The 25,626-nt window shown below is 43.4% G+C and overlaps 19 non-coding genes across 19 annotated transcripts; all 19 read left to right on the top strand.

Moving 5' to 3' along the window:
- The first annotated feature begins 103 nt into the window (after positions 1 to 103).
- On the top strand, positions 104 to 176 carry Trnar-ucu (transfer RNA arginine (anticodon UCU)). The gene has a single exon. It is a non-coding gene; the product is annotated as a tRNA-Arg (tRNA).
- Positions 177 to 1,382: 1,206 nt separating this feature from the next.
- Trnar-ucu (transfer RNA arginine (anticodon UCU)) lies at positions 1,383 to 1,455 on the top strand. The gene has a single exon. It is a non-coding gene; the product is annotated as a tRNA-Arg (tRNA).
- A 1,205-nt stretch (positions 1,456 to 2,660) lies between these two features.
- Trnat-ugu (transfer RNA threonine (anticodon UGU)) lies at positions 2,661 to 2,733 on the top strand. The gene has a single exon. It is a non-coding gene; the product is annotated as a tRNA-Thr (tRNA).
- Positions 2,734 to 3,939: 1,206 nt separating this feature from the next.
- Trnar-ucu (transfer RNA arginine (anticodon UCU)) lies at positions 3,940 to 4,012 on the top strand. Its single transcript has one exon. It is a non-coding gene; the product is annotated as a tRNA-Arg (tRNA).
- Positions 4,013 to 5,218: 1,206 nt separating this feature from the next.
- On the top strand, positions 5,219 to 5,291 carry Trnar-ucu (transfer RNA arginine (anticodon UCU)). The gene has a single exon. It is a non-coding gene; the product is annotated as a tRNA-Arg (tRNA).
- A 1,214-nt stretch (positions 5,292 to 6,505) lies between these two features.
- Trnar-ucu (transfer RNA arginine (anticodon UCU)) lies at positions 6,506 to 6,578 on the top strand. The gene has a single exon. It is a non-coding gene; the product is annotated as a tRNA-Arg (tRNA).
- A 1,206-nt stretch (positions 6,579 to 7,784) lies between these two features.
- On the top strand, positions 7,785 to 7,857 carry Trnar-ucu (transfer RNA arginine (anticodon UCU)). Its single transcript has one exon. It is a non-coding gene; the product is annotated as a tRNA-Arg (tRNA).
- A 1,206-nt stretch (positions 7,858 to 9,063) lies between these two features.
- On the top strand, positions 9,064 to 9,135 carry Trnar-ucu (transfer RNA arginine (anticodon UCU)). Its single transcript has one exon. It is a non-coding gene; the product is annotated as a tRNA-Arg (tRNA).
- Positions 9,136 to 11,620: 2,485 nt separating this feature from the next.
- Trnar-ucu (transfer RNA arginine (anticodon UCU)) lies at positions 11,621 to 11,693 on the top strand. Its single transcript has one exon. It is a non-coding gene; the product is annotated as a tRNA-Arg (tRNA).
- Positions 11,694 to 12,899: 1,206 nt separating this feature from the next.
- Positions 12,900 to 12,972, top strand: Trnar-ucu (transfer RNA arginine (anticodon UCU)). The gene has a single exon. It is a non-coding gene; the product is annotated as a tRNA-Arg (tRNA).
- A 1,206-nt stretch (positions 12,973 to 14,178) lies between these two features.
- On the top strand, positions 14,179 to 14,251 carry Trnar-ucu (transfer RNA arginine (anticodon UCU)). Its single transcript has one exon. It is a non-coding gene; the product is annotated as a tRNA-Arg (tRNA).
- A 1,206-nt stretch (positions 14,252 to 15,457) lies between these two features.
- Trnar-ucu (transfer RNA arginine (anticodon UCU)) lies at positions 15,458 to 15,530 on the top strand. Its single transcript has one exon. It is a non-coding gene; the product is annotated as a tRNA-Arg (tRNA).
- Positions 15,531 to 16,736: 1,206 nt separating this feature from the next.
- Positions 16,737 to 16,809, top strand: Trnar-ucu (transfer RNA arginine (anticodon UCU)). Its single transcript has one exon. It is a non-coding gene; the product is annotated as a tRNA-Arg (tRNA).
- A 1,206-nt stretch (positions 16,810 to 18,015) lies between these two features.
- Positions 18,016 to 18,088, top strand: Trnar-ucu (transfer RNA arginine (anticodon UCU)). Its single transcript has one exon. It is a non-coding gene; the product is annotated as a tRNA-Arg (tRNA).
- A 1,206-nt stretch (positions 18,089 to 19,294) lies between these two features.
- Positions 19,295 to 19,367, top strand: Trnar-ucu (transfer RNA arginine (anticodon UCU)). The gene has a single exon. It is a non-coding gene; the product is annotated as a tRNA-Arg (tRNA).
- A 1,195-nt stretch (positions 19,368 to 20,562) lies between these two features.
- On the top strand, positions 20,563 to 20,635 carry Trnar-ucu (transfer RNA arginine (anticodon UCU)). Its single transcript has one exon. It is a non-coding gene; the product is annotated as a tRNA-Arg (tRNA).
- Positions 20,636 to 21,830: 1,195 nt separating this feature from the next.
- Trnar-ucu (transfer RNA arginine (anticodon UCU)) lies at positions 21,831 to 21,903 on the top strand. Its single transcript has one exon. It is a non-coding gene; the product is annotated as a tRNA-Arg (tRNA).
- Positions 21,904 to 23,109: 1,206 nt separating this feature from the next.
- Positions 23,110 to 23,182, top strand: Trnar-ucu (transfer RNA arginine (anticodon UCU)). The gene has a single exon. It is a non-coding gene; the product is annotated as a tRNA-Arg (tRNA).
- A 1,206-nt stretch (positions 23,183 to 24,388) lies between these two features.
- Positions 24,389 to 24,461, top strand: Trnar-ucu (transfer RNA arginine (anticodon UCU)). Its single transcript has one exon. It is a non-coding gene; the product is annotated as a tRNA-Arg (tRNA).
- The last annotated feature ends 1,165 nt before the right edge of the window (positions 24,462 to 25,626 follow it).

The following is a 25,626-nucleotide window of genomic DNA, read 5'->3' as shown; positions in this document are numbered from 1 at the left end:
CAGAGAAATATGAAAGTAAGCCTATCAGGAAAGTAATGCGAGACATGTAGCATGGGTCATGTCTTGCAGAACCTCTTACATCTGAGCTGTAGGCCTGCACAGCGTCCCTTTGGCGCAGAGGATAGCGCGTTGGACTTCTAATCCAAAGGTCGTGGGTTCGATCCCCACTAGGGACGGGCAATTTTTAAAAACGTGTGCCAATCTCCAGATGGGTACTGACGTATGGGAAATCACAAGCCTCTGCAAAAGTTGAAAATTGTTGTGACCTCAGTTCTATGCTCAAGTATGTAGACGTTACACATATAAGCCAAATTCTCGTAGATCTGTTATCCATGACGCTGTTATGTGTAAATGCAGTAAAAACGGAACCATATCTTCACGTGCCTGTTGACGGGAATTTTCTTTCAATACCCAATTTTTACCTACTGATATAAATATAGCAATAGAACGCACATTTCGTACAGAAACAAATACAGTGAAGAGAAAAGATTTTGAATTACTTCATGAGTCAATGTATGTAATCCCAGTGATGATCTTTAATTCTTCCAGCCCAAGGTGAGAGGGTTTCAGTTTTCTCGGCCACAAGTGAGAAAAGAAGACAGTTCCACAACAAGATATTCTGCTATGTTTCCTTAAGTGCTTCCATTAAACAATGGCACTCTGTATCTATAGAAACGGCGACAATTTTCACTTCGGCACAGGGGGCTTTTACTGGAGACTGTCAAGGGGGAACTTGCTAGATACATGAAGGGAGAAGATCAGACAGAGACGTCTGACGCTCCGCTGACGCTTGCCGAAAACTACATTAAGTATGATTCCCGCCTATAACTGACGGCGAGAGAGATGCATCATCTGTCCACTTCTCATCGAAGCACACTGTCACCAAGCAATGGCTGACGCTTCGAGGACGGCTTGAAATTGCTAGGGAGGTGATGCAGCTAAAGTTCCTGGTAAATGTGCTAACAGGGCACACACGTTCGTGGGAGTGTATACATATGATGGGGACCGGCTGTGACACAGCAGTCAACCAAAGTCAAAAAACGTGACTAATCATACAGTGTTTCCTTTACCACTTCGTTAGTGAATGCTGTTCTAAAGAGCGCAATTCCCATCTATCGGTAAGCAGCGCATGTGAGCGAATCTAATAGCAGGACTGTGTTACTACGATTGTACAGAGCAACTCTGTCTATACGCAGGTGTATCAATCAGTAGGGCCATGGTAAACAGAGCGATGTATCGTGTCTGTTGCATAAATAAAGAGTCTTTGATGTAATTGCTTCAGAGAAATATGAAAGTAAGCCTATCAGGAAAGTAATGCGAGACATGTAGCATGGGTTATGTCTTGCAGAACCTCTTACATCTGAGCTCTAGGCCTGCACAGCGTCCCTTTGGCGCAGAGTATAGCGCGTTGGACTTCTAATCCAAAGGTCGTGGGTTCGATCCCCACAAGGGACGGGCATTTTTTAAAACGTGTGCCAATCTCCAGATGGGTACTGACGTATGGGAAATCACAAGCCTCTGCAAAAGTTGAAAATTGTTGTGACCTCAGTTCTATGCTCAAGTATGTAGACCTTACACATATAAGCCAAATTCTCGTAGATCTGTTATCCATGACGCTGTTATGTGTAAATGCAGTAAAAACGGAACCATATCTTCACGTGCCTGTTGACGGGAATTTTCTTTCAATACCCAATTTTTACCTACTGATATAAATATAGCAATAGAACGCACATTTCGTACAGAAACAAATACAATGAAGAGAAAAGATTTTGAATTACTTCATGAGTCAATGTATGTAATCCCAGTGATGATCTTTAATTCTTCCAGCCCAAGGTGAGAGGGTTTCAGTTTTCTCGGACACAAGTGAGAAAAGTAGACAGTTCCACAACCAGATATTCTGCTATGTTTCCTTAAGTGCTTCCATTAAACAATGGCACTCTGTATCTATAGAAACGGCGACAATTTTCACTTCGGCACAGGGGGCTTTTACTGGAGACTGTCAAGGGGGAACTTGCTAGATACATGAAGGGAGAAGATCAGACAGAGACGTCTGACGCTCCGCTGACGCTTGCCGAAAACTACATTAAGTATGATTCCCGCCTATAACTGACGGCGAGAGAGATGCATCATCTGTCCACTTCTCATCGAAGCACACTGTCACCAAGCAATGGCTGACGCTTCGAGGACGGCTTGAAATTGCTAGGGAGGTGATGCAGCTAAAGTTCCTGGTAAATGTGCTAACAGGGCACACACGTTCGTGGGAGTGTATACATATGATGGGGACCGGCTGTGACACAGCAGTCAACCAAAGTCAAAAAATGTGACTAATCATACAGTGTTTCCTTTACCACTTCGTTAGTGAATGCTGTTCTAAAGAGCGCAATTCCCATCTATCGGTAAGCAGCGCACGTGAGTGAATCTAATAGCAGGACTGTGTTACTACGATTGTACAGAGCAACTCTGTCAATACGCAGGTGTATCAATCAGTAGGGCCATGGTAAACAGAACGATATATCGTGTCTGTTGCATAAATAAAGAGTCTTTAATGTAATTGCTTCAGAGAAATATGAAAGTAAGCCTATCAGGAAAGTAATGCGAGACATGTAGCATGGGTCATGTCTTGCAGAACCTCTTACATCTGAGCTATAGGCCTGCACAGCGTCCCTTTGGCGCAGAGGATAGCGCGTTGGATTTGTAATCCAAAGGTCGTGGGTTCGATCCCCACAAGGGACAGGCAATTTTTAAAAACGTGTGCCAATCTCCAGATGGGTACTGACGTATGGGAAATCACAAGCCTCTGCAAAAGTTGAAAATTGTTGTGACCTCAGTTCTATGCTCAAGTATGTAGACCTTACACATATAAGCCAAATTCTCGTAGATCTGTTATCCATGACGCTGTTATGTGTAAATGCAGTAAAAACGGAACCATATCTTCACGTGCCTGTTGACGGGAATTTTCTTTCAATACCCAATTTTTACCTACTGATATAAATATAGCAATAGAACGCACATTTCGTACAGAAACAAATACAATGAAGAGAAAAGATTTTGAATTACTTCATGAGTCAATGTATGTAATCCCAGTGATGATCTTTAATTCTTCCAGCCCAAGGTGAGAGGGTTTCAGTTTTCTCGGACACAAGTGAGAAAAGTAGACAGTTCCACAACCAGATATTCTGCTATGTTTCCTTAAGTGCTTCCATTAAACAATGGCACTCTGTATCTATAGAAACGGCGACAATTTTCACTTCGGCACAGGGGGCTTTTACTGGAGACTGTCAAGGGGGAACTTGCTAGATACATGAAGGGAGAAGATCAGACAGAGACGTCTGACGCTCCGCTGACGCTTGCCGAAAACTACATTAAGTATGATTCCCGCCTATAACTGACGGCGAGAGAGATGCATCATCTGTCCACTTCTCATCGAAGCACACTGTCACCAAGCAATGGCTGACGCTTCGAGGACGGCTTGAAATTGCTAGGGAGGTGATGCAGCTAAAGTTCCTGGTAAATGTGCTAACAGGGCACACACGTTCGTGGGAGTGTATACATATGATGGGGACCGGCTGTGACACAGCAGTCAACCAAAGTCAAAAAATGTGACTAATCATACAGTGTTTCCTTTACCACTTCGTTAGTGAATGCTGTTCTAAAGAGCGCAATTCCCATCTATGGGTAAGCAGCGCACGTGAGCGAATCTAATAGCAGGACTGTGTTACTACGATTGTACAGAGCAACTCTGTCAATACGCAGGTGTATCAATCAGTAGGGCCATGGTAAACAGAGCGATGTATCGTGTCTGTTGCATAAATAAAGAGTCTTTGATGTAATTGCTTCAGAGAAATATGAAAGTAAGCCTATCAGGAAAGTAATGCGAGACATGTAGCATGGGTCATGTCTTGCAGAACCTCTTACATCTGAGCTGTAGGCCTGCACAGCGTCCCTTTGGCGCAGAGGATAGCGCGTTGGACTTCTAATTCAAAGGTCGTGGGTTCGATCCCCACTAGGGACGGGCAATTTTTAAAAACGTGTGCCAATCTCCAGATGGGTACTGACGTATGGGAAATCACAAGCCTCTGCAAAAGTTGAAAATTGTTGTGACCTCAGTTCTATGCTCAAGTATGTAGACCTTACACATATAAGCCAAATTCTCGTAGATCTGTTATCCATGACGCTGTTATGTGTAAATGCAGTAAAAACGGAACCATATCTTCACGTGCCTGTTGACGGGAATTTTCTTTCAATACCCAATTTTTACCTACTGATATAAATATAGCAATAGAACGCACATTTCGTACAGAAACAAATACAATGAAGAGAAAAGATTTTGAATTACTTCATGAGTCAATGTATGTAATCCCAGTGATGATCTTTAATTCTTCCAGCCCAAGGTGAGAGGGTTTCAGTTTTCTCGGCCACAAGTGAGAAAAGTAGACAGTTCCACAACAAGATATTCTGCTATGTTTCCTTAAGTGCTTCCATTAAACTATGGCACTCTGTATCTATAGAAACGGCGACAATTTTCACTTCAGCACAGGGGGCTTTTACTGGAGACTGTCAAGGGGGAACTTGGTAGATACATGAAGGGAGAAGATCAGACAGAGACGTCTGACGCTCCGCTGACGCTTGCCGAAAACTACATTAAGTATGATTCCCGCCTATAACTGACGGCGAGAGAGATGCATCATCTGTCCACTTCTCATCGAAGCACACTGTCACCAAGCAATGGCTGACGCTTCGAGGACGGCTTGAAATTCCTAGGGAGGTGATGCAGCTAAAGTTCCTGGTAAATGTGCTAACAGGGCACACACGTTCGTGGGAGTGTATACATATGATGGGGACCGGCTGTGACACAGCAGTCAACCAAAGTCAAAAAATGTGACTAATCATACAGTGTTTCCTTTACCACTTCGTTAGTGAATGCTGTTCTAAAGAGCGCAATTCCCATCTGTCGGTAAGCAGCGCACGTGAGCGAATCTAATAGCAGGACTGTGTTACTACGATTGTACAGAGCAACTCTGTCAATACGCAGGTGTATCAATCAGTAGGGCCATGGTAAACAGAGCGATGTATCGTGTCTGTTGCATAAATAAAGAGTCTTTGATGTAATTGCTTCAGAGAAATATGAAAGTAAGCCTATCAGGAAAGTAATGCGAGACATGTAGCATGGGTCATGTCTTGCAGAACCTCTTACATCTGAGCTCTAGGCCTGCACAGCGTCCCTTTGGCGCAGAGGATAGCGCGTTGGACTTCTAATCCAAAGGTCGTGGGTTCGATCCCCACAAGGGACGGGCAATTTTTAAAAACGTGTGCCAATCTGCCAATCTCCAGATGGGTACTGACGTATGGGAAATCACAAGCCTCTGCAAAAGTTGAAAATTGTTGTGACCTCAGTTCTATGCTCAAGTATGTAGACCTTACACATATAAGCCAAATTCTCGTAGAATTGTTATCCATGACGCTGTTATGTGTAAATGCAGTAAAAACGGAACCATATCTTCACGTGCCTGTTGACGGGAATTTTCTTTCAATACCCAATTTTTACCTACTGATATAAATATAGCAATAGAACGCACATTTCGTACAGAAACAAATACAATGAAGAGAAAAGATTTTGAATTACTTCATGAGTCAATGTATGTAATCCCAGTGATGATCTTTAATTCTTCCAGCCCAAGGTGAGAGGGTTTCAGTTTTCTCGGCCACAAGTGAGAAAAGTAGACAGTTCCACAACAAGATATTCTGCTATGTTTCCTTAAGTGCTTCCATTAAACAATGGCACTCTGTATCTATAGAAACGGCGACAATTTTCACTTCGGCACAGGGGGCTTTTACTGGAGACTGTCAAGGGGGAACTTGCTAGATACATGAAGGGAGAAGATCAGACAGAGACGTCTGACGCTCCGCTGACGCTTGCCGAAAACTACATTAAGTATGATTCCCGCCTATAACTGACGGCGAGAGAGATGCATCATCTGTCCACTTCTCATCGAAGCACACTGTCACCAAGCAATGGCTGACGCTTCGAGGACGGCTTGAAATTGCTAGGGAGGTGATGCAGCTAAAGTTCCTGGTAAATGTGCTAACAGGGCACACACGTTCGTGGGAGTGTATACATATGATGGGGACCGGCTGTGACACAGCAGTCAACCAAAGTCAAAAAATGTGACTAATCATACAGTGTTTCCTTTACCACTTCGTTAGTGAATGCTGTTCTAAAGAGCGCAATTCCCATCTATCGGTAAGCAGCGCACGTGAGCTAATCTAATAGCAGGACTGTGTTACTACGATTATACAGAGCAACTCTGTCAATACGCAGGTGTATCAATCAGTAGGGCCATGGTAAACAGAGCGATGTATCGTGTCTGTTGCATAAATAAAGAGTCTTTGATGTAATTGCTTCAGAGAAATATGAAAGTAAGCCTATCAGGAAAGTAATGCGAGACATGTAGCATGGGTCATGTCTTGCAGAACCTCTTACATCTGAGCTGTAGGCCTGCACAGCGTCCCTTTGGCGCAGAGGATAGCGCGTTGGACTTCTACTCCAAAGGTCATGGGTTCGATCCCCACAAGGGACGGGCAATTTTTAAAAACGTGTGCCAATCTCCAGATGGGTACTGACGTATGGGAAATCACAAGCCTCTGCAAAAGTTGAAAATTGTTGTGACCTCAGTTCTATGCTCAAGTATGTAGACCTTACACATATAAGCCAAATTCTCGTAGATCTGTTATCCATGACGCTGTTATGTGTAAATGCAGTAAAAACGGAACCATATCTTCACGTGCCTGTTGACGGGAATTTTCTTTCAATACCCAATTTTTACCTACTGATATAAATATAGCAATAGAACGCACATTTCGTACAGAAACAAATACAATGAAGAGAAAAGATTTTGAATTACTTCATGAGTCAATGTATGTAATCCCAGTGATGATCTTTAATTCTTCCAGCCCAAGGTGAGAGGGTTTCAGTTTTCTCGGCCACAAGTGAGAAAAGTAGACAGTTCCACAACAAGATATTCTGCTATGTTTCCTTAAGTGCTTCCATTAAACAATGGCACTCTGTATCTATAGAAACGGCGACAATTTTCACTTCGGCACAGGGGGCTTTTACTGGAGACTGTCAAGGGGGAACTTGCTAGATACATGAAGGGAGAAGATCAGACAGAGACGTCTGACGCTCCGCTGACGCTTGCCGAAAACTACATTAAGTATGATTCCCGCCTATAACTGACGGCGAGAGAGATGCATCATCTGTCCACTTCTCATCGAAGCACACTGTCACCAAGCAATGGCTGACGCTTCGAGGACGGCTTGAAATTGCTAGGGAGGTGATGCAGCTAAAGTTCCTGGTAAATGTGCTAACAGGGCACACACGTTCGTGGGAGTGTATACATATGATGGGGACCGGCTGTGACACAGCAGTCAACCAAAGTCAAAAAATGTGACTAATCATACAGTGTTTCCTTTACCACTTCGTTAGTGAATGCTGTTCTAAAGAGCGCAATTCCCATCTATCGGTAAGCAGCGCACGTGAGCGAATCTAATAGCAGGACTGTGTTACTACGATTGTACAGAGCTACTCTGTCAATACGCAGGTGTATCAATCAGTAGGGCCATGGTAAACAGAGCGATGTATCGTGTCTGTTGCATAAATAAAGAGTCTTTGATGTAATTGCTTCAGAGAAATATGAAAGTAAGCCTATCAGGAAAGTAATGCGAGACATGTAGCATGGGTCATGTCTTGCAGAACCTCTTACATCTGAGCTGTAGGCCTGCACAGCGTCCCTTTGGCGCAGAGGATAGCGCGTTGGACTTCTACTCCAAAGGTCGTGGGTTCGATCCCCGTAAAGGACGGGCAATTTTTAAAAACGTGTGCCAATCTCCAGATGGGTACTGACGTATGGGAAATCACAAGCCTCTGCAAAAGTTGAAAATTGTTGTGACCTCAGTTCTATGCTCATGTATGTAGACCTTACACATATAAGCCAAATTCTCGTAGATCTGTTATCCATGACGCTGTTATGTGTAAATGCAGTAAAATCGGAACCATATCTTCACGTGCCTGTTGACGGGAATTTTCTTTCAATACCCAATTTTTACCTACTGATATAAATATAGCAATAGAACGCACATTTCGTACAGAAACAAATACAATGAAGAGAAAAGATTTTGAATTACTTCATGAGTCAATGTATGTAATCCCAGTGATGATCTTTAATTCTTCCAGCCCAAGGTGAGAGGGTTTCAGTTTTCTCGGCCACAAGTGAGAAAAGTAGACAGTTCCACAACAAGATATTCTGCTATGTTTCCTTAAGTGCTTCCATTAAACAATGGCACTCTGTATCTATAGAAACGGCGACAATTTTCACTTCGGCACAGGGGGCTTTTACTGGAGACTGTCAAGGGGGAACTTGCTAGATACATGAAGGGAGAAGATCAGACAGAGACGTCTGACGCTCCGCTGACGCTTGCCGAAAACTACATTAAGTATGATTCCCGCCTATAACTGATGGTGAGAGAGATGCATCATCTGTCCACTTCTCATCGAAGCACACTGTCACCAAGCAATGGCTGACGCTTCGAGGACGGCTTGAAATTGCTAGGGAGGTGATGCAGCTAAAGTTCCTGGTAAATGTGCTAACAGGGCACACACGTTCGTGGGAGTGTATACATATGATGGGGACCGGCTGTGACACAGCAGTCAACCAAAGTCAAAAAATGTGACTAATCATACAGTGTTTCCTTTACCACTTCGTTAGTGAATGCTGTTCTAAAGAGCGCAATTCCCGTCTGTCGGTAAGCAGCGCACGTGAGCGAATCTAATAGCAGGACTGTGTTACTACGATTGTACAGAGCAACTCTGTCAATACGCAGGTGTATCAATCAGTAGGGCCATGGTAAACAGAGCGATGTATCGTGTCTGTTGCATAAATAAAGAGTCTTTGATGTAATTGCTTCAGAGAAATATGAAAGTAAGCCTATCAGGAAAGTAATGCGAGACATGTAGCATGGGTCATGTCTTGCAGAACCTCTTACATCTGAGCTGTAGGCCTGCACAGCGTCCCTTTGGCGCAGAGGATAGCGCGTTGGACTTCTAATCCAAAGGTCGTGGGTTCGATCCCACAAGGGATGGGCAGTTTTTAAAAAGGTGTGCCAATCTCCAGGTGGGTACTGACGTATGGGAAATCACAAGCCTCTGCAAAAGTTGAAAATTGTTGTGACCTCAGTTCTATGCTCAAGTATGTAGACCTTACACATATAAGCCAAATTCTCGTAGATCTGTTATCCATGACGCTGTTATGTGTAAATGCAGTAAAAACGGAACCATATCTTCACGTGCCTGTTGACGGGAATTTTCTTTCAATACCCAATCTTTACCTACTGATATAAATATAGCAATAGAACGCACATTTCGTACAGAAACAAATACAATGAAGAGAAAAGATTTTGAATTACTTCATGAGTCAATGTATGTAATCCCAGTGATGATCTTTAATTCTTCCAGCCCAAGGTGAGAGGGTTTCAGTTTTCTCGGACACAAGTGAGAAAAGTAGACAGTTCCACAACCAGATATTCTGCTATGTTTCCTTAAGTGCTTCCATTAAACAATGGCACTCTGTATCTATAGAAACGGCGACAATTTTCACTTCGGCACAGGGGGCTTTTACTGGAGACTGTCAAGGGGGAACTTGCTAGATACATGAAGGGAGAAGATCAGACAGAGACGTCTGACGCTCCGCTGACGCTTGCCGAAAACTACATTAAGTATGATTCCCGCCTATAACTGACGGCGAGAGAGATGCATCATCTGTCCACTTCTCATCGAAGCACACTGTCACCAAGCAATGGCTGACGCTTCGAGGACGGCTTGAAATTGCTAGGGAGGTGATGCAGCTAAAGTTCCTGGTAAATGTGCTAACAGGGCACACACGTTCGTGGGAGTGTATACATATGATGGGGACCGGCTGTGACACAGCAGTCAACCAAAGTCAAAAAATGTGACTAATCATACAGTGTTTCCTTCACCACTTCGTTAGTGAATGCTGTTCTAAAGAGCGCAATTCCCATCTATCGGTAAGCAGCGCACGTGAGCGAATCTAATAGCAGGACTGTGTTACTACGATTGTACAGAGCTACTCTGTCAATACGCAGGTGTATCAATCAGTAGGGCCATGGTAAACAGAGCGATGTATCGTGTCTGTTGCATAAATAAAGAGTCTTTGATGTAATTGCTTCAGAGAAATATGAAAGTAAGCCTATCAGGAAAGTAATGCGAGACATGTAGCATGGGTCATGTCTTGCAGAACCTCTTACATCTGAGCTCTAGGCCTGCGCAGCGTTGCTTTGGCGCAGAGGATAGCGAGTTGGACTTCTAATCCAAAGGTCGTTGGTTCGATCCCCACAAGGGACGGGCAATTTTTAAAAACGTGTGCCAATCTCCTGATGGGTACTGACGTATGGGAAATCACAAGCCTCTGCAAAAGTTGAAAATTGTTGTGACCTCAGTTCTATGCTCAAGTATGTAGACCTTACACATATAAGCCAAATTCTCGTAGATCTGTTATCCATGACGCTGTTATGTGTAAATGCAGTAAAAACGGAACCATATCTTCACGTGCCTGTTGACGGGAATTTTCTTTCAATACCCAATTTTTACCTACTGATATAAATATAGCAATAGAACGCACATTTCGTACAGAAACAAATACAATGAAGAGAAAAGATTTTGAATTACTTCATGAGTCAATGTATGTAATCCCAGTGATGATCTTTAATTCTTCCAGCCCAAGGTGAGAGGGTTTCAGTTTTCTCGGCCACAAGTGAGAAAAGTAGACAGTTCCACAACAAGATATTCTGCTATGTTTCCTTAAGTGCTTCCATTAAACAATGGTACTCTGTATCTATAGAAACGGCGACAATTTTCACTTCGGCACAGGGGGCTTTTACTGGAGACTGTCAAGGGGGAACTTGCTAGATACATGAAGGGAGAAGATCAGACAGAGACGTCTGACGCTCCGCTGACGCTTGCCGAAAACTACATTAAGTATGATTCCCGCCTATAACTGACGGCGAGAGAGATGCATCATCTGTCCACTTCTCATCGAAGCACACTGTCACCAAGCAATGGCTGACGCTTCGAGGACGGCTTGAAATTGCTAGGGAGGTGATGCAGCTAAAGTTCCTGGTAAATGTGCTAACAGGGCACACACGTTCGTGGAAGTGTATACATATGATGGGGACCGGCTGTGACACAGCAGTCAACCAAAGTCAAAAAATGTGACTAATCATACAGTGTTTCCTTTACCACTTCGTTAGTGAATGCTGTTCTAAAGAGCGCAATTCCCATCTATCGGTAAGCAGCGCACGTGAGCGAATCTAATAGCAGGACTGTGTTACTACGATTGTACAGAGCAACTCTGTCAATACGCAGGTGTATCAATCAGTAGGGCCATGGTAAACAGAGCGATGTATCGTGTCTGTTGCATAAATAAAGAGTCTTTGATGTAATTGCTTCAGAGAAATATGAAAGTAAGCCTATCAGGAAAGTAATGCGAGACATGTAGCATCGGTCATGTCTTGCAGAACCTCTTACATCTGAGCTCTAGGCCTGCACAGCGTTCCTTTGGCGCAGAGGATAGCGCGTTGGACTTCTAATCCAAAGGTCCTGGGTTCGATCCCCACAAGGGACGGGCAATTTTTAAAAACGTGTGCCAATCTCCAGATGGGTACTGATGTATCGGAAATCACAAGCCTCTGCAAAAGTTGAAAATTGTTGTGACCTCAGTTCTATGCTCAAGTATGTAGACCTTACACATATAAGCCAAATTCTCGTAGATCTGTTATCCATGACGCTGTTATGTGTAAATGCAGTAAAAACGGAACCATATCTTCACGTGCCTGTTGACGGGAATTTTCTTTCAATACCCAATTTTTACCTACTGATATAAATATAGCAATAGAACGCACATTTCGTACAGAAACAAATACAATGAAGAGAAAAGATTTTGAATTACTTCATGAGTCAATGTATGTAATCCCAGTGATGATCTTTAATTCTTCCAGCCCAAGGTGAGAGGGTTTCAGTTTTCTCGGCCACAAGTGAGAAAAGTAGACAGTTCCACAACAAGATATTCTGCTATGTTTCCTTAAGTGCTTCCATTAAACAATGGTACTCTGTATCTATAGAAACGGCGACAATTTTCACTTCGGCACAGGGGGCTTTTACTGCAGACTGTCAAGGGGGAACTTGCTAGATACATGAAGGGAGAAGATCAGACAGAGACGTCTGACGCTCCGCTCACGCTTGCCGAAAACTACATTAAGTATGATTCCCGCCTATAACTGACGGCGAGAGAGATGCATCATCTGTCCACTTCTCATCGAAGCACACTGTCACCAAGCAATGGCTGACGCTTCGAGGACGGCTTGAAATTGCTAGGGAGGTGATGCAGCTAAAGTTCCTGGTAAATGTGCTAACAGGGCACACACGTTCGTGGGAGTGTATACATATGATGGGGACCGGCTGTGACACAGCAGTCAACCAAAGTCAAAAAATGTGACTAATCATACAGTGTTTCCTTTACCACTTCGTTAGTGAATGCTGTTCTAAAGAGCGCAATTCCCATCTATCGGTAAGCAGCACACGTGAGCTAATCTAATAGCAGGACTGTGTTACTACGATTGTACAGAGCAACTCTGTCAATACGCAGGTGTATCAATCAGTAGGGCCATGGTAAACAGAGCGATGTATCGTGTCTGTTGCATAAATAAAGAGTCTTTGATGTAATTGCTTCAGAGAAATATGAAAGTAAGCCTATCAGGAAAGTAATGCGAGACATGTAGCATGGGTCATGTCTTGCAGAACCTCTTACATCTGAGCTCTGGGCCTGCACAGCGTAGCTTTGGCGCAGAGGATAGCGCGTTGGACTTCTAATCCAAAGGTCGTGGGTTCGATCCCCACAAGGGACGGGCAATTTTTAAAAACGTGTGCCAATCTCCAGATGGGTACTGACGTATGGGAAATCACAAGCCTCTGCAAAAGTTGAAAATTGTTGTGACCTCCGTTCTATGCTCAAGTATGTAGACCTTACACATATAAGCCAAATTCTCGTAGATCTGTTATCCATGACGCTGTTATGTGTAAATGCAGTAAAAACGGAACCATATCTTCACGTGCCTGTTGACGGGAATTTTCTTTCAATACCCAATTTTTACCTACTGATATAAATATAGCAATAGAACGCACATTTCGTACAGAAACAAATACAATGAAGAGAAAAAATTTTGAATTACTTCATGAGTCAATGTATGTAATCCCAGTGATGATCTTTAATTCTTCCAGCCCAAGGTGAGAGGGTTTCAGTTTTCTCGGACACAAGTGAGAAAAGTAGACAGTTCCACAACCAGATATTCTGCTATGTTTCCTTAAGTGCTTCCATTAAACAATGGCACTCTGTATCTATAGAAACGGCGACAATTTTCACTTCGGCACAGGGGGCTTTTACTGGAGACTGTCAAGGGGGAACTTGCTAGATACATGAAGGGAGAAGATCAGACAGAGACATCTGACGCTCCGCTGACGCTTGCCGAAAACTACATTAAGTATGATTCCCGCCTATAACTGACGGCGAGAGAGATGCATCATCTGTCCACTTCTCATCGAAGCACACTGTCACCAAGCAATGGCTGACGCTTCGAGGACGGCTTGAAATTGCTAGGGAGGTGATGCAGCTAAAGTTCCTGGTAAATGTGCTAACAGGGCACACACGTTCGTGGGAGTGTATACATATGATGGGGACCGGCTGTGACACAGCAGTCAACCAAAGTCAAAAAATGTGACTAATCATACAGTGTTTCCTTTACCACTTCGTTAGTGAATGCTGTTCTAAAGAGCGCAATTCCCATCTATCGGTAAGCAGCGCACGTGAGCGAATCTAATAGCAGAACTGTGTTACTACGATTGTACAGAGCAACTCTGTCAATACGCAGGTGTATCAATCAGTAGGGCCATGGTAAACAGAGCGATGTATCGTGTCTGTTGCATAAATAAAGAGTCTTTGATGTAATTGCTTCAGAGAAATATGAAAGTAAGCCTATCAGGAAAGTAATGCGAGACATGTAGCATGGGTCATGTCTTGCAGAACCTCTTACATCTGAGCTCTAGGCCTGCACAGCGTCCCTTTGGCGCAGAGGATAGCGCGTTGGACTTCTAATCCAAAGGTCGTGGGTTCGATCCCCACAAGGGACGGGCAATTTTTAAAAACGTGTGCCAATCTCCTGATGGGTACTGACGTATGGGAAATCACAAGCCTCTGCAAAAGTTGAAAATTGTTGTGACCTCAGTTCTATGCTCAAGTATGTAGACCTTACACATATAAGCCAAATTCTCGTAGATCTGTTATCCATGACGCTGTTATGTGCAAATGCAGTAAAAACGGAACCATATCTTCACGTGCCTGTTGACGGGAATTTTCTTTCAATACCCAATTTTTACCTACTGATATAAATATAGCAATAGAACGCACATTTCGTACAGAAACAAATACAATGAAGAGAAAAGATTTTGAATTACTTCATGAGTCAATGTATGTAATCCCAGTGATGATCTTTAATTCTTCCAGCCCAAGGTGAGAGGGTTTCAGTTTTCTCGGCCACAAGTGAGAAAAGTAGACAGTTCCACAACAAGATATTCTGCTATGTTTCCTTAAGTGCTTCCATTAAACAATGGCACTCTGTATCTATAGAAACGGCGACAATTTTCACTTCGGCACAGGGGGCTTTTACTGGAGACTGTCAAGGGGGAACTTGCTAGATACATGAAGGGAGAAGATCAGACAGAGACGTCTGACGCTCCGCTGACGCTTGCCGAAAACTACATTAAGTATGATTCCCGCCTATAACTGACGGCGAGAGAGATGCATCATCTGTCCACTTCTCATCGAAGCACACTGTCACCAAGCAATGGCTGACGCTTCGAGGACGGCTTGAAATTGCTAGGGAGGTGATGCAGCTAAAGTTCCTGGTAAATGTGCTAACAGGGCACACACGTTCGTGGGAGTGTATACATATGATGGGGACCGGCTGTGACACAGCAGTCAACCAAAGTCAAAAAATGTGACTAATCATACAGTGTTTCCTTTACCACTTCGTTAGTGAATGCTGTTCTAAAGAGCGCAATTCCCATCTATCGGTAAGCAGCGCACGTGAGCGAATCTAATAGCAGGACTGTGTTACTACGATTGTACAGAGCAACTCTGTCAATACGCAGGTGTATCAATCAGTAGGGCCATGGTAAACAGAGCGATGTATCGTGTCTGTTGCATAAATAAAGAGTCTTTGATGTAATTGCTTCAGAGAAATATGAAAGTAAGCCTATCAGGAAAGTAATGCGAGACATGTAGCATGGGTCATGTCTTGCAGAACCTCTTACATCTGAGCTGTAGGCCTGCACAGCGTCCCTTTGGCGCAGAGGATAGCGCGTTGGACTTCTAATCCAAAGGTCGTGGGTTCGATCCCCACAAGGGACGGGCAATTTTTAAAAACGTGTGCCAATCTCCTGATGGGTACTGACGTATGGGAAATCACAAGCCTCTGCAAAAGTTGAAAATTGTTGTGACCTCAGTTCTATGCTCAAGTATGTAGACCTTACACATATAAGCCAAATTCTCGTAGATCTGTTATCCATGACGCTGTTATGTGTAAATGCAGTAAAAACGGAACCATATCTTCACGTGCCTGTTGACGGGAATTTTCTTTCAATACCCAATTTTTACCTACTGATATAAATATAGCAATAGAACGCACATTTCGTACAGAAACAAATACAATGAAGAGAAAAGATTTTGAATTACTTCATGAGTCAATGTATGTAATCCCAGTGATGATCTTTAATTCTTCCAGCCCAAGGTGAGAGGGTTTCAGTTTTCTCGGCCACAAGTGAGAAAAGTAGACAGTTCCACAACAAGATATTCTGCTATGTTTCCTTAAGTGCTTCCATTAAACAATGGCACTCTGTATCTATAGAAACGGCGACAATTTTCACTTCGGCACAGGGGGCTTTTACTGGAGACTGTCAAGGGGGAACTTGCTAGATACATGAAGGGAGAAGATCAGACAGAGACGTCTGACGCTCCGCTGACGCTTGCCGAAAACTACATTAAGTATGATTCCCGCCTATAACTGACGGCGAGAGAGATGCATCATCTGTCCACTTCTCATCGAAGCACACTGTCACCAAGCAATGGCTGACGCTTCGAGGACGGCTTGAAATTGCTAGGGAGGTGATGCAGCTAAAGTTCCTGGTAAATGTGCTAACAGGGCACACACGTTCGTGGGAGTGTATACATATGATGGGGACCGGCTGTGACACAGCAGTCAACCAAAGTCAAAAAATGTGACTAATCATACAGTGTTTCCTTTACCACTTCGTTAGTGAATGCTGTTCTAAAGAGCGCAATTCCCATCTATCGGTAAGCAGCGCACGTGAGCGAATCTAATAGCAGGACTGTGTTACTACGATTGTACAGAGCAACTCTGTCAATACGCAGGTGTATCAATCAGTAGGGCCATGGTAAACAGAGCGATGTATCGTGTCTGTTGCATAAATAAAGAGTCTTTGATGTAATTGCTTCAGAGAAATATGAAAGTAAGCCTATCAGGAAAGTAATGCGAGACATGTAGCATGGGTCATGTCTTGCAGAACCTCTTACATCTGAGCTGTAGGCCTGCACAGCGTCCCTTTGGCGCAGAGGATAGCGCGTTGGACTTCTAATCCAAAGGTCGTGGGTTCGATCTCCACAAGGGACGGGCAATTTTTAAAAACGTGTGCCAATCTCCAGATGGGTACTGACGTATGGGAAATCACAAGCCTCTGCAAAAGTTGAAAATTGTTGTGACCTCAGTTCTATGCTCAAGTATGTAGACCTTACACATATAAGCCAAATTCTCGTAGATCTGTTATCCATGACGCTGTTATGTGTAAATGCAGTAAAAACGGAACCATATCTTCACGTGCCTGTTGACGGGAATTTTCTTTCAATACCCAATTTTTACCTACTGATATAAATATAGCAATAGAACGCACATTTCGTACAGAAACAAATACAATGAAGAGAAAAGATTTTGAATTACTTCATGAGTCAATGTATGTAATCCCAGTGATGATCTTTAATTCTTCCAGCCCAAGGTGAGAGGGTTTCAGTTTTCTCGGCCACAAGTGAGAAAAGTAGACAGTTCCACAACAAGATATTCTGCTATGTTTCCTTAAGTGCTTCCATTAAACAATGGCACTCTGTATCTATAGAAACGGCGACAATTTTCACTTTGGCACAGGGGGCTTTTACTGGAGACTGTCAAGGGGGAACTTGCTAGATACATGAAGGGAGAAGATCAGACAGAGACGTCTGACGCTCCGCTGACGCTTGCCGAAAACTACATTAAGTATGATTCCCGCCTATAACTGACGGCGAGAGAGATGCATAATCTGTCCACTTCTCATCGAAGCACACTGTCACCAAGCAATGGCTGACGCTTCGAGGACGGCTTGAAATTGCTAGGGAGGTGATGCAGCTAAAGTTCCTGGTAAATGTGCTAACAGGGCACACACGTTCGTGGGAGTGTATACATATGATGGGGACCGGCTGTGACACAGCAGTCAACCAAAGTCAAAAAATGTGACTAATCATACAGTGTTTCCTTTACCACTTCGTTAGTGAATGCTGTTCTAAAGAGCGCAATTCCCATCTATGGGTAAGCAGCGCACGTGAGCGAATCTAATAGCAGGACTGTGTTACTACGATTGTACAGAGCAACTCTGTCAATACGCAGGTGTATCAATTAGTAGGGCCATGGTAAACAGAGCGATGTATCGTGTCTGTTGCATAAATAAAGAGTCTTTGATGTAATTGCTTCAGAGAAATATGAAAGTAGGCCTATCAGGAAAGTAATGCGAGACATGTAGCATGGGTCATGTCTTGCAGAACCTCTTACATCTGAGCTGTAGGCCTGCACAGCGTCCCTTTGGCGCAGAGGATAGCGCGTTGGACTTCTAATCCAAAGGTCGTGGGTTCGATCCCCACAAGGGACGGGCAATTTTTAAAAACGTGTGCCAATCTCCAGATGGGTACTGACGTATGGGAAATCACAAGCCTCTGCAAAAGTTGAAAATTGTTGTGACCTCAGTTCTATGCTCAAGTATGTAGACCTTACACATATAAGCCAAATTCTCGTAGATCTGTTATCCATGACGCTGTTATGTGTAAATGCAGTAAAAACGGAACCATATCTTCACGTGCCTGTTGACGGGAATTTTCTTTCAATACCCAATTTTTACCTACTGATATAAATATAGCAATAGAACGCACATTTCGTACAGAAACAAATACAATGAAGAGAAAAGATTTTGAATTACTTCATGAGTCAATGTATGTAATCCCAGTGATGATCTTTAATTCTTCCAGCCCAAGGTGAGAGGGTTTCAGTTTTCTCGGCCACAAGTGAGAAAAGTAGACAGTTCCACAACAAGATATTCTGCTATGTTTCCTTAAGTGCTTCCATTAAACAATGGCACTCTGTATCTATAGAAACGGCGACAATTTTCACTTCGGCACAGGGGGCTTTTACTGGAGACTGTCAAGGGGGAACTTGCTAGATACATGAAGGGAGAAGATCAGACAGAGACGTCTGACGCTCCGCTGACGCTTGCCGAAAACTACATTAAGTATGATTCCCGCCTATAACTGACGGCGAGAGAGATGCATCATCTGTCCACTTCTCATCGAAGCACACTGTCACCAAGCAATGGCTGACGCTTCGAGGACGGCTTGAAATTGCTAGGGAGGTGATGCAGCTAAAGTTCCTGGTAAATGTGCTAACAGGGCACACACGTTCGTGGGAGTGTATACATATGATGGGGACCGACTGTGACACAGCAGTCAACCAAAGTCAAAAAATGTGACTAATCATACAGTGTTTCCTTTACCACTTCGTTAGTGAATGCTGTTCTAAAGAGCGCAATTCCCATCTATCGGTAAGCAGCGCACGTGAGCGAATCTAATAGCAGGACTGTGTTACTACGATTGTACAGAGCAACTCTGTCAATACGCAGGTGTATCAATCAGTAGGGCCATGGTAAACAGAGCGATGTATCGTGTCTGTTGCATAAATAAAGAGTCTTTGATGTAATTGCTTCAGAGAAATATGAAAGTAAGCCTATCAGGAAAGTAATGCGAGACATGTAGCATGGGTCATGTCTTGCAGAACCTCTTACATCTGAGCTCTAGGCCTGCACAGCGTCCCTTTGGCGCATAGTATAGTGCATTGGACTTCTAATCCAAAGGTCGTGGGTTCGATCCCCACAAGGGACGGGCAATTTTTAAAAACGTGTGCCAATCTCCAGATGGGTACTGACGTATGGGAAATCACAAGCCTCTGCAAAAGTTGAAAATTGTTGTGACCTCAGTTCTATGCTCAAGTATGTAGACCTTACACATATAAGCCAAATTCTCGTAGATCTGTTATCCATGACGCTGTTATGTGTAAATGCAGTAAAAACGGAACCATATATTCACGTGCCTGTTGACGGGAATTTTCTTTCAATACCCAATTTTTACCTACTGATATAAATATAGCAATAGAACGCACATTTCGTACAGAAACAAATACAATGAAGAGAAAAGATTTTGAATTACTTCATGAGTCAATGTATGTAATCCCAGTGATGATCTTTAATTCTTCCAGCCCAAGGTGAGAGGGTTTCAGTTTTCTCGGCCACAAGTGAGAAAAGTAGACAGTTCCACAACAAGATATTCTGCTATGTTTCCTTAAGTGCTTCCATTAAACAATGGCACTCTGTATCTATAGAAACGGCGACAATTTTCACTTTGGCACAGGGGGCTTTTACTGGAGACTGTCAAGGGGGAACTTGCTAGATACATGAAGGGAGAAGATCAGACAGAGACGTCTGACGCTTGCCAAAAACTACATTAAGTATGATTCCCGCCTATAACTGACGGCGAGAGAGATGCATCATCTGTCCACTTCTCATCGAAGCACACTGTCACCAAGCAATGGCTGACGCTTCGAGGACGGCTTGAAATTGCTAGGGAGGTGATGCAGCTAAAGTTCCTGGTAAATGTGCTAACAGGGCACACACGTTCGTGGGAGTGTATACATATGATGGGGACCGGCTGTGACACAGCAGTCAACCAAAGTCAAAAAATATGACTAATCATACAGTGTTTCCTTTACCACTTCGTTAGTGAATGCTGTTCTAAAGAGCGCAATTCCCATCTATCGGTAAGCAGCGCACGTGAGCGAATCTAATAGCAGGACTGTGTTACTACGATTGTACAGAGCAACTCTGTCAATACGCAGGTGTATCAATCAGTAGGGCCATGGTAAACAGAGCGATGTATCGTGTCTGTTGCATAAATAAAGAGTCTTTGATGTAATTGCTTCAGAGAAATATGAAAGTAAGCCTATCAGGAAAGTAATGCGAGACATGTAGCATGGGTCATGTCTTGCAGAACGTCTTACATCTGAGCTCTAGGCCTGCACAGCGTCCCTTTGGCGCATAGTATAGTGCGTTGGACTTCTAATCCAAAGGTCGTGGGTTCGATCCCCACAAGGGACGGGCAATTTTTAAAAACGTGTGCCAATCTCCAGATGGGTACTGACGTATGGGAAATCACAAGCCTCTGCAAAAGTTGAAAATTGTTGTGACCTCAGTTCTATGCTCAAGTATGTAGACCTTACACATATAAGCCAAATTCTCGTAGATCTGTTATCCATGACGCTGTTATGTGTAAATGCAGTAAAAACGGAACCATATCTTCACGTGCCTGTTGACGGGAATTTTCTTTCAATACCCAATTTTTACCTACTGATATAAATATAGCAATAGAACGCACATTTCGTAAAGAAACAAATACAATGAAGAGAAAAGATTTTGAATTACTTCATGAGTCAATGTATGTAATCCCAGTGATGATCTTTAATTCTTCCAGCCCAAGGTGAGAGGGTTTCAGTTTTCTCGGCCACAAGTGAGAAAAGTAGACAGTTCCACAACAAGATATTCTGCTATGTTTCCTTAAGTGCTTCCATTAAACAATGGCACTCTGTATCTATAGAAACGGCGACAATTTTCACTTCGGCACAGGGGGCTTTTACTGGAGACTGTCAAGGGGGAACTTGCTAGATACATGAAGGGAGAAGATCAGACAGAGGCGTCTGACGCTTGCCAAAAACTACATTAAGTATGATTCCCGCCTATAACTGACGGCGAGAGAGATGCATCATCTGTCCACTTCTCATCGAAGCACACTGTCACCAAGCAATGGCTGACGCTTCGAGGACGGCTTGAAATTGCTAGGGAGGTGATGCAGCTAATGTTCCTGGTAAATGTGCTAACAGGGCACACACGTTCGTGGGAGTGTATACATATGATGGGGACCGGCTGTGACACAGCAGTCAACCAAAGTCAAAAAATGTGACTAATCATACAGTGTTTCCTTTACCACTTCGTTAGTGAATGCTGTTCTAAAGAGCGCAATTCCCATCTATCGGTAAGCAGCGCACGTGAGCTAATCTAATAGCAGGACTGTGTTACTACGATTGTACAGAGCAACTCTGTCAATACGCAGGTGTATCAATCAGTAGGGCCATGGTAAACAGAGCGATGTATCGTGTCTGTTGCATAAATAAAGAGTCTTTGATGTAATTGCTTCAGAGAAATATGAAAGTAAGCCTATCAGGAAAGTAATGCGAGACATGTAGCATGGGTCATGTCTTGCAGAACCTCTTACATCTGAGCTCTAGGCCTGCACAGCGTCCCTTTGGCGCAGAGGATAGCGCGTTGGACTTCTAATCCAAAGGTCGTGGGTTCGATCCCCACAAGGGACGGGCATTTTTTAAAAACGTGTGCCAATCTCCAGATGGGTACTGACGTATGGGAATTCACAAGCCTCTGCAAAAGTTGAAAATTGTTGTGACCTCAGTTCTATGCTCAAGTATGTAGACCTTACACATATAAGCCAAATTCTCATAGATCTGTTATCCATGACGCTGTTATGTGTAAATGCAGTAAAAACGGAACCATATCTTCACGTGCCTGTTGACGGCAATTTTCTTTCAATACCCAATTTTTACCTACTTATATAAATATAGCAATAGAACGCACATTTCGTACAGAAACAAATACAATGAAGAGAAAAAATTTTGAATTACTTCATGAGTCAATGTATGTAATCCCAGTGATGATCTTTAATTCTTCCAGCCCAAGGTGAGAGGGTTTCAGTTTTCTTGGCCACAAGTGAGAAAAGTAGACAGTTCCACAACAAGATATTCTGCTATGTTTCCTTAAGTGCTTCCATTAAACAATGGCACTCTGTATCTATAGAAACGGCGACAATTTTCACTTCGGCACAGGGGGCTTTTACTAGAGACTGTCAAGGGGGAACTTGCTAGATACATGAAGGGAGAAGACCAGACAGACACGTCTGACACTCCGCTGATGCTTGCCGAAAACTACATTAAGTATGATTCCCGCCTATAACTGACGGCGAGAGAGATGCATCATCTGTCCACTTCTCATCGAAGCACACTGTCACCAAGCAATGGCTGACGCTTCGAGGACGGCTTGAAATTGCTAGGGAGGTGATGCAGCTAAAGTTCCTGGTAAATGTGCTAACAGGGCACACACGTTCGTGGGAGTGTATACATATGATGGGGACCGGCTGTGACACAGCAGTCAACCAAAGTCAAAAAATGTGACTAATCATACAGTGTTTCCTTTACCACTTCGTTAGTGAATGCTGTTCTAAAGAGCGCAATTCCCATCTATCGGTAAGCAGCACACATGAGCGAATCTAATAGCAGGACTGTGTTACTACGATTGTACAGAGCAACTCTGTCAATACGCAGATGTATCAATCAGTAGGGCCATGGTAAACAGAGCGATGTATCGTGTCATTTGCATAAATAAAGAGTCTTTGATGTAATTGCTTCAGAGAAATATGAAAGTAAGCCTATCAGGAAAGTAATGCGAGACATGTAGCATGGGTCATGTCTTGCAGAACCTCTTACATCTGAGCTCTAGGCCTGCACAGCGTCCCTTTGGCGCAGAGGATAGCGCGTTGGACTTCTAATCCAAAGGTCGTGGGTTCGATCCCCACAGGGGACGGGCAGTTTTTAAAAACGTGTGCCAATCTCCAGATGGGTACTGACGTATGGGAAATCACAAGCCTCTGCAAAAGTTGAAAATTGTTGTGACCTCAGTTCTATGCTCAAGTATGTAGACCTTACACATATAAGCCAAATTCTCGTAGATCTGTTATCCATGACGCTGTTATGTGTAAATGCAGTAAAAACGGAACCATATTGTCACGTGCCTGTTGACGGGAATTTTCTTTCAATACCCAATTTTTAACTACTGATATAAATATAGCAATAGAACGCACATTTCGTACAGAAACAAATACAATGAAGAGAAAAAATTTTGAATTACTTCATGAGTCAATGTATGTAATCCTAGTGATGATCTTTAATTCTTCCAGCCCAAGGTGAGAGGGTTTCAGTTTTCTCGGCCACAAGTGAGAAAAGTAGACAGTTCCACAACAAGATATTCTGCTATGTTTCCTTAAGTGCTTCCATTAAACAATGGCACTCTGTATCTATAGAAACGGCGACAATTTTCACTTCGGCACAGGGGGCTTTTACTGGAGACTGTCAAGGGGGAACTTGCTAGATACATGAAGGGAGAAGATCAGACAGAGACGTCTGACGCTCCGCTGACGCTTGCCGAAAACTACATTAAGTATGATTCCCGCCTATAACTGACGGCGAGAGAGATGCATCATCTGTCCACTTCTCATCGAAGCACACTGTCACCAAGCAATGGCTGACGCTTCGAGGACGGCTTGAAATTGCTAGGGAGGTGATGCAGCTAAAGTTCCTGGTAAATGTGCTAACAGGGCACACACGTTCGTGGGAGTGTATACATATGATGGGGACCGGCTGTGACACAGCAGTCAACCAAAGTCAAAAAATGTGACTAATCATACAGTGTTTCCTTTACCACTTCGTTAGTGAATGCTGTTCTAAAGAGCGCAATTCCCATCTATCGGTAAGCAGCGCACGTGAGCGAATCTAATAGCAGGACTGTGTTACTACGATTGTACAGAGCAACTCTGTCAATACGCAGGTGTATCAATCAGTATTGCCATGGTAAACAGAGCGATGTATCGTGTCTGTTGCATAAATAAAGAGTCTTTGATGTAATTGCTTCAGAGAAATATGAAAGTAAGCCTATCAGGAAAGTAATACGAGACATGTAGCATGGGTCATGTCTTGTAGAACCTCTTACATCTGAGCTATAGGCCTGCACAGCGTCCCTTTGGCGCAGAGGATAGCGCGTTGGACTTCTAATCCAAAGGTCGTGGGTTCGATCCCCACAAGGGATGGGCAATTTTTAAAAACGTGTGCCAATCTCCAGATGGGTACTGACGTATGGGAAATCACAAGCCTCTGTAAAAGTTGAAAATTGTTGTGACCTCAGTTCTATGCTCAAGTATGTAGACCTTACACATATAAGCCAAATTCTCGTAGATCTGTTATCCATGACGCTGTTATGTGTAAATGCAGTAAAAACGGAACCATATCTTCACGTGCTTGTTGACGGGAATTTTCTTTCAATACCCAATTTTCACCTACTGATATAAATATAGCAATAGAACGCACATTTCGTACAGAAACAAATACAATGAAGAGAAAAGATTTTGAATTACTTCATGAGTCAATGTATGTAATCCCAGTGATGATCTTTAATTCTTCCAGCCCAAGGTGAGAGGGTTTCAGTTTTCTCGGCCACAAGTGAGAAAAGTAGACAGTTCCACAACAAGATATTCTGCTATGTTTCCTTAAGTGCTTCCATTAAACAATGGCACTCTGTATCTATAGAAACGGCGACAATTTTCACTTCGGCACAGGGGGCTTTTACTGGAGACTGTCAAGGGGGAACTTGCTAGATACATGAAGGGAGAAGATCAGACAGAGACGTCTGACGCTCCACTGACGCTTGCCGAAAACTACATTAAGTATGATTCCCGCCTATAACCGACGGCGAGAGAGATGCATCATCTGTCCACTTCTCATCGAAGCACACTGTCACCAAGCAATGGCTGACGCTTCGAGGACGGCTTGAAATTGCTAGGGAGGTGATGCAGCTAAAGTTCCTGGTAAATGTGCTAACAGGGCACACGCGTTCGTGGAAGTGTATACATATGATGGGGACCGGCTGTGACACAGCAGTCAACCAAAGTCAAAAAATGTGACTAATCATACAGTGTTTCCTTTACCACTTCGTTAGTGAATGCTGTTCTAAAGAGCGCAATTCCCATCTATCGGTAAGCAGCGCACGTGAGCGAATCTATTAGCAGGACTGTGTTACTACGATTGTACAGAGCAACTCTGTCAATACGCAGGTGTATCAATCAGTAGGGCCATGGTAAACAGAGCGATGTATCGTGTCTGTTGCATAAATAAAGAGTCTTTGATGTAATTGCTTCAGAGAAATATGAAAGTAAGCCTATAAGGAAAGTAATGCGAGACATGTAGCATGGGTCATGT

This window comes from Schistocerca gregaria, chromosome 1 (assembly GCF_023897955.1).
Source record: "Schistocerca gregaria isolate iqSchGreg1 chromosome 1, iqSchGreg1.2, whole genome shotgun sequence".
Classification (NCBI taxonomy): domain Eukaryota; kingdom Metazoa; phylum Arthropoda; class Insecta; order Orthoptera; family Acrididae; genus Schistocerca; species Schistocerca gregaria.
Note: the sequence above shows the minus strand (reverse complement) of the source record. Positions and strands in the feature narration are given on the sequence as shown.